Source organism: Pollicipes pollicipes, unplaced genomic scaffold (genome assembly GCF_011947565.3).
Source record: "Pollicipes pollicipes isolate AB1234 unplaced genomic scaffold, Ppol_2.1 Scaffold_2555;HRSCAF=2994_pilon_pilon_pilon, whole genome shotgun sequence".
NCBI lineage: Eukaryota > Metazoa > Arthropoda > Thecostraca > Pollicipedomorpha > Pollicipedidae > Pollicipes > Pollicipes pollicipes.
The window spans coordinates 25,173,800-25,180,038 of NW_023596136.1; the positions used below are offsets into that span (position 1 = coordinate 25,173,800).

The 6,239-nt window shown below is 49.5% G+C and overlaps 3 non-coding genes across 3 annotated transcripts; 1 reads left to right on the plus strand and 2 right to left on the minus strand.

The window, feature by feature from the left end:
* Positions 1-2,873: 2,873 nt before the first annotated feature.
* Positions 2,874-2,945, minus strand: TRNAQ-CUG (transfer RNA glutamine (anticodon CUG)). Its single transcript has one exon. It is a non-coding gene; the product is annotated as a tRNA-Gln (tRNA).
* A 1,482-nt stretch (positions 2,946-4,427) lies between these two features.
* On the minus strand, positions 4,428-4,499 carry TRNAQ-CUG (transfer RNA glutamine (anticodon CUG)). The gene has a single exon. It is a non-coding gene; the product is annotated as a tRNA-Gln (tRNA).
* A 1,656-nt stretch (positions 4,500-6,155) lies between these two features.
* Positions 6,156-6,239, plus strand: TRNAL-CAG (transfer RNA leucine (anticodon CAG)). Its single transcript has one exon. It is a non-coding gene; the product is annotated as a tRNA-Leu (tRNA).

The following is a 6,239-nucleotide window of genomic DNA, read 5'->3' on the forward strand; positions in this document are numbered from 1 at the left end:
AGTGCGCGTGGTTTGAGCATGACGTGACCAGTGTGACGTTGTGTGACCATGGTGTGTGAACTGTGGCGTTGGTCAGGTACCTCACACGACCGGAGCTGTCCGAAATTCATGAAAGAGAAGACAATCATCTCGCTGAAAAACGCTGAAAACATCCCATTTCGCCAAGCACGATGTCTGTATGAGGTTAGTCACCCCAGGTGATCATATGTAGATAAAGCCAAAGGCTCAGCACAACGGCCCACTACCATCACCAGACGTCAGGTCTTCAGCTCATGTCGATGCTGAGGTCTCACGAACCCTCAGTGGTGCCAGGAGAGCTGGCGGCTGGCGTCGACTCGGGGCCCTTGGCTCCTTCCCTGATACGGACCTGCTCGGCAGCGTCCATGCCGCTGTTCACGTCACCTGCGCCGCTGTCATCTTCTGGAGAGGAGGCATGGAGGGTGGTCCGACGCGGCCGTGATCCGCGGTCTCCCCGTCACCCGTGCCGGACAATCCGCTGCACTCGTCGGCTACCGTTCCGGGGACAGCGCTGCTTTCGTCGCCTCGGACGCCAGTGCAAAGAGCGTGTGGACGAGTGTTAGAGACGATGGGGCTCCACGAGGCGGACAGGCGCGCCCGCGATGCCAAGCATGCACGCTTGGCCGAGCTGGAGCGTGCTAAGGCCGTAAGCCGTCCGTCCGGGGCAGACAAAGAGCCCGTCCCCCGAAACAACACTCCATGGCTGACAAGACAGGTGGAATCCCCCACTGGTCCCGCGAACCCCTCGTCCGGTAGTCCGGTCCGGTAGAACCCCACCGATGGGCGTTTCCCCTCCTCCATCCCGAACTGGGTACGCTGGCGTAAAGCGTGCCCCAGCTGGTCTCCTTTCTCCATCTGACGGAACGAGTCCGAGGACTCGTCCTAGGATGGGGCACCGCACTCCGGAGTTGAGCTGTAGCTCTCGGTCTGAGGTGTCTAGTCTTACAACTAGCGCAGACGAATTCTCTTATGCCGGGACTGCCTTTAGCTTTTCATGTCTCACCACCTTCTTAATGCGTCCTTTTGCGGCATTCTTTTACAGTAGAATTATAGAGTGATGAAGACAAATGCCCTAGATCTCCAGGCTATGTTCAGCAAGGTCTCTCTTGCAGCCGTAGTCCTGCAAGAGGTAAAGTTAGCGTCCAGGCATTGCCGCTTTTTGCAGGATACGTGGTGTTTCGCAACGACGCGTTGACGCGGAACATTGCTCATGGTGGCGTACTCCTTGCAGCTCACCATAGCGTGCCAGCGAGGAGGTTAAGCTTGCGATCCACGCTTCAGGCTATGGTCGTTCGACCACATCGCAATCACCGTCACATCACTGTCTGCTCGCTTTACCTTCCATCAGGTATGGTTTTTCCGTTGGTACACATGAAATATTTGCTATATGAATTCCCTCCCCCGCTCCCTCGTCCAGGCGACTTTAATGCACATCACATTGCAGCGTTGGCCCACCGCAGCGCGGGTGGCAACAAAAGCCCGCAATTTTTGCGGCATCGAAGGTAATGTGAACAATCCGCAGCGAGCTTTTCGAAGAGTGAATTGCACTCATACGATGGCCCATTCACTCTGGTCGAGTTGGCATCAGAGATCGCTAAGCTCCGCGTCAGAAGGTCCGGATTCTATGCACAACGGTATGCTCAAGCATTTGCCGTCTTGCGCGCTTCGCGCTCTTCTAGGGGCCTTTAGTTCCCGTTGGACGAGGTGGGAATTATCAGCTTCTGGCGAGAAGCTGCTGTCGTTCCTCTTTTAAAACCGAGTAAAAATGGGTTAGATCCTTTACATTACAGACCTATTTCTCCCACGTCATCGCTTTCTAAGCTGATGAAGAAGATGTTTAACGTCCTTTTCACTTGGTTTTTGGAACATCACAGCGTTTTTACAAACGCCCAGTTTGGCTTTAGAAAGAATGGCAGCACAGTGGGCAATTTATTAATTCTTGACACAGCAATTCGTATGGTATTTACGGCAAATCGACAGATATGTGCAGTTTTCTTTGACATAGAGGGCGCCGTTGACACCACATGGCGTCAGGACATTCTTGCCAAGCAATATAGGCATGACATACGTGGCAAAATGAGCACATTTTCCTTATAACGTTTTAGGCGATCTTTACTATATATGGAAAAGTGTGAGAATTTAAGCTATCAACACCAGTGTACATACCAGGCTTTCCTCCCTAGGAAAACAAATGGAGCCAAAAAGTATATGAATTAACAACGCCACAAATGTCTACCTCAGCCCCATCAAAACTGCTACGAAAGAGCACCCTTCATTTTGGATGAGGCTGGAGAAGGTTCGGGGCGCGCTTTGAATAGATTGGAGGAGGTTGAATGAGCTACGGGTACGATCAGATCAGTTTGGAGGACATTTGAGGAGTTGATGCGAGGTTAGAATAGAAACAGACCTCTTGGCGTCACTGCCATGCATTCATGGCCATGATAACATGGGCTCCACATTCATCCGTTTTTTATAAAGAAAAGCTTGAACATAACTATCGCTGCAGTTTGCTCTCACTTAGCATGTAACTCATGATTTGGCGAGATTTCACATGTAAAAGGAAGTTTAGATTATTTTATACGAGGAGACTGATAAAGGCCATATACGTTGCCGCCTTTTACTGCATACGTTGTCTGGGAGAAAGACGGTGAGCTCACAAACCAGCGGCATTTAAGTGGGCGCGCAGTTACATAAATTTCGCACAATTGCGCATATCCCGCAATCTGTGACCCGTAAGAACTTTGCGCACTGACTTTTGCACTGTTCGCCTTAGCCCAAGCGTATTCCTCCACATTACGCGCCACAGATGCCAGTGCCGCTTCCAGGGGTTGAATACACAAGATCACATCCGAGACAGGTCCCGCCGAGATTTGAACTCGGATCGCAGGATTCAGAGTCCTGAGTGCTAACCGTTACACCACGGGGCCGGTGTATGCCTGTATGATTGCATGCAGCGAATCGTCCCATTATTCACCATGCGGATAATCCAGTATACAACGTCCTTTGGCCGCCAGTGCGTATTATCCTGTCGATTGCGTTAGATATGTTAAAATTAGTCGCCTTGGTCACGTCACGTGTGTGCGACATCACCAGACAAGTGGCTGGATGTACATAGATCATACAGCCCGGATCCAGATAAGTAGTACCTGGTAAGCTGTACCGCGTTCGAATGCAAGAGAGGATGGGCAGAGGCGGCCTCTCTTCCAATTTCCAACTTAAATAACAGCGCATCTGCTACGCTGCATAGTAAGATCTGTGTTTGCTAATCTAAAACAGTATGCTCGCTCACTTTCCACTTCTCGCGGGTTCTCGCGCTCTTCTGGTTGTCATCTTCGCTACGGAATATAAGCCTATTCACGGCGACATTAAAAGGAGGGAGCTGAGTTCTCACTCAATCGGAGCAACATGGGAAAATTCTAAACAAGGAGGGAACGTATCCTTTGTTTTTAGATTTCTGAATGTACCCCTTGCACCACTGGCACTGGGCCCGGGGTAATGCATGCCTAGGTCATGTGAAATAGACGTACATGATTGCATGATCACTCGCACCTATTCTGTGGAATAGTTCCAAAAGCATGGACAGCACGACTAAAACTTGTCAATTAACGCGTATTTGTCTGGTGGATGCTTGACAACGATGCTGACATCTGCGGCCACATTCGTACCGCCTTATCATCATCACGTAGGCCATGACGTAAACCAGAGAAAGAATTAACCAATACCTATCCGAATTTTAAATTGAAGGATGTCACGTCTATATCTAGCACCGAACCTTGGTAGCAGCTGGAGGCAGATTTTTAGGCGACTTTGCACCGTCATGGGAGCATATTTGTCATTTGCCGTCTCGCTAGAAACGTCTTGAAATGAAATCACTAATGTTGACCATTCTAACTGACTTGTAACAAATCATGCGAGGTAGCCACCACCGATGCCCAGCCCACTTTTTCGCCCGCGTCATCATCGCGTGCCGGAATGGCAGAGGGGTCCAAGGAGCCGTATTCAGGTCGCAGTGCGGTTGTCCGTGCGTGGGTTTGAATCCCACTTTTGACAGAGCTTTTCGATATCAGGTGCTCTCGTCACTTCTTCTCCCAAAAAACATCAATTGCCACTGACTCCAGCATGTTAACAATTCTGAACGACTTGTAACAAATCATGCGAGCAAATCTCAATGCCCTCGGGCGTCTTCGCATCATAGCTATGCGTTAATGGCCATGATATGATGACGTGAGCTCCACCCTCATTTGTTTATTGAGGAACCAAAGCCGTGACCATGACCATCGCTACAGCTCACTCTCACTCAGCATATGACTCAGTTATATATTAATCTCATGACTCAATGACTCAGTTATAATCGTATTTCCGTCTTGGGCTCATGGACGTGGTTGAATGCACAAAACCACATCCGAGACAGGTCCCGCCGAGATTTGAACTCGGATCGCAGGATTCAGAGTCCTGAGTGCTAACCGTTACACCACGGGGCCGGCGTATCGCTTCGAGACAGCACTCAGCGAGTTATCCCATCATCTACGTCGCTGATAATCCAGCGCACAACGCCATTCGACCGAAAGGACATATTCTCACAACGAAGGAATTTATATCTAACACGCATAGTCGGCTTCAACATGTTGTATCTGTGCGACATCAGCAGACAAGTCACTGACAAGTCGCTGGATACAAATAGATCCTTTAACCCGGATCCAGATTGATACTACCTGAGAATCTGTACCGCATCACAATTGCACGAGAAGGAGGATGGGCAGAGGCGGTCACCCCTCTAAGTTGACAACACAAATGACAGTACACGTGTTACGTTGCATAACAAAAAAATATGTCTACCAATCAGAACAACTGTGCATGTTCACTCCCCACTGATGGGAGGTTACTGCGCTCATGTGGGTGTTGTATTGGTTGCGGCATATAAAATCTCCTCACGTTAGTATCAATAGGACAAAATTAGTTTTACTACAAGAACGTACCCATTGTTGGTAGAGTTGTCAGTGGCAACCATTACGCCACAAAGCCGGGGATGATGGCGTGCCAACAGGCAGCGAATTATCCGACAGGTCTACCGTGCTGATAATCAAGCATGCCACGCCCTTCAGCTGCCAAGACCTATTCATTGGCATGCAGTTAGGCATGATGTGAATGGTTGGCTGGATCATGTCATGTCACAGGATAAGTATCTCGAGGCAAACGGGTCCTATAATCGGGATCCAGAGTCATGGTGCATACCACCTGGACACCCGCTCGGTGTCCAAATATACGGAAACGGGGGGGGGGGGGGGGGGGGGGAGGTGAGGTCTGTGGCCCTAAACTCCAAAGTTCCAACACAATTAACGTGGCGAAAAATGTTTCGCAACTTGTTTAGTGCATTTGCGGGGAACATTATGGCTATAGATACGACAGCAGTAATAGCCTTATTTCTCGTAGAAAAGGATGGAGAGATAGTTCCATTGCTAATTCGTCAACATGCCTGTATCGAAGCGAATAGCAGTAAATATTGGTATCATATATATGGTAAAAATATGTTCAAAGCGTTGAAAGATGTACATTTCCTGTTCCTACTTCTGGCCAATTTCCACGGAAGCCGTATCATTGGAGAAATGGACGCCTGGGTCATGTGGAATATACGTACATTATTGCAGGATCACTTGATATGTTTCGTGGAATGGCTCCAGAAGCAAAGCTAGCACGACTGGAACATACAAATTAATGCGTCTTTGTCCGGTGGATGTTTGGCAACGATGCTCAGATCTGAGGCCACATTCGTACAATCTTTTCGTCGTCATCACGCAGAACATCACCTTAAGCCAGAACAGGGGCCAACCAATGCCCGCGCGCATTTCAAATTAGTGGATGTCACGGCTATATCTGGCACCATATCTTGGCGGCAGCCGGGTCCCGTTGTGGGGACAAGCTTCAAATTTGGGACCGTTTGCACACAAACACACCGGGCACAAATTGTGCTATTAGCCGCATTCCACCGCCTTGAGAGGCCGTTTGTCATTTGTGTCCTCGCTATAAACGTTGTTAAATGATAGCACAACTGTTGTCGATTGTAAACGAATTGGAACAAGTCACTGAAAGAAGCTAACACCGGCGCCCAGTCCAATTTTCCGCCTGACGTGCTTACATGTGTCAGGATGGCCGAGCGGTCCAAGGCGCTGCGTTCAGGTCGCAGTCCGGTTCTCCGGGCGTGGGTTCGAATCCCACTTCTGACA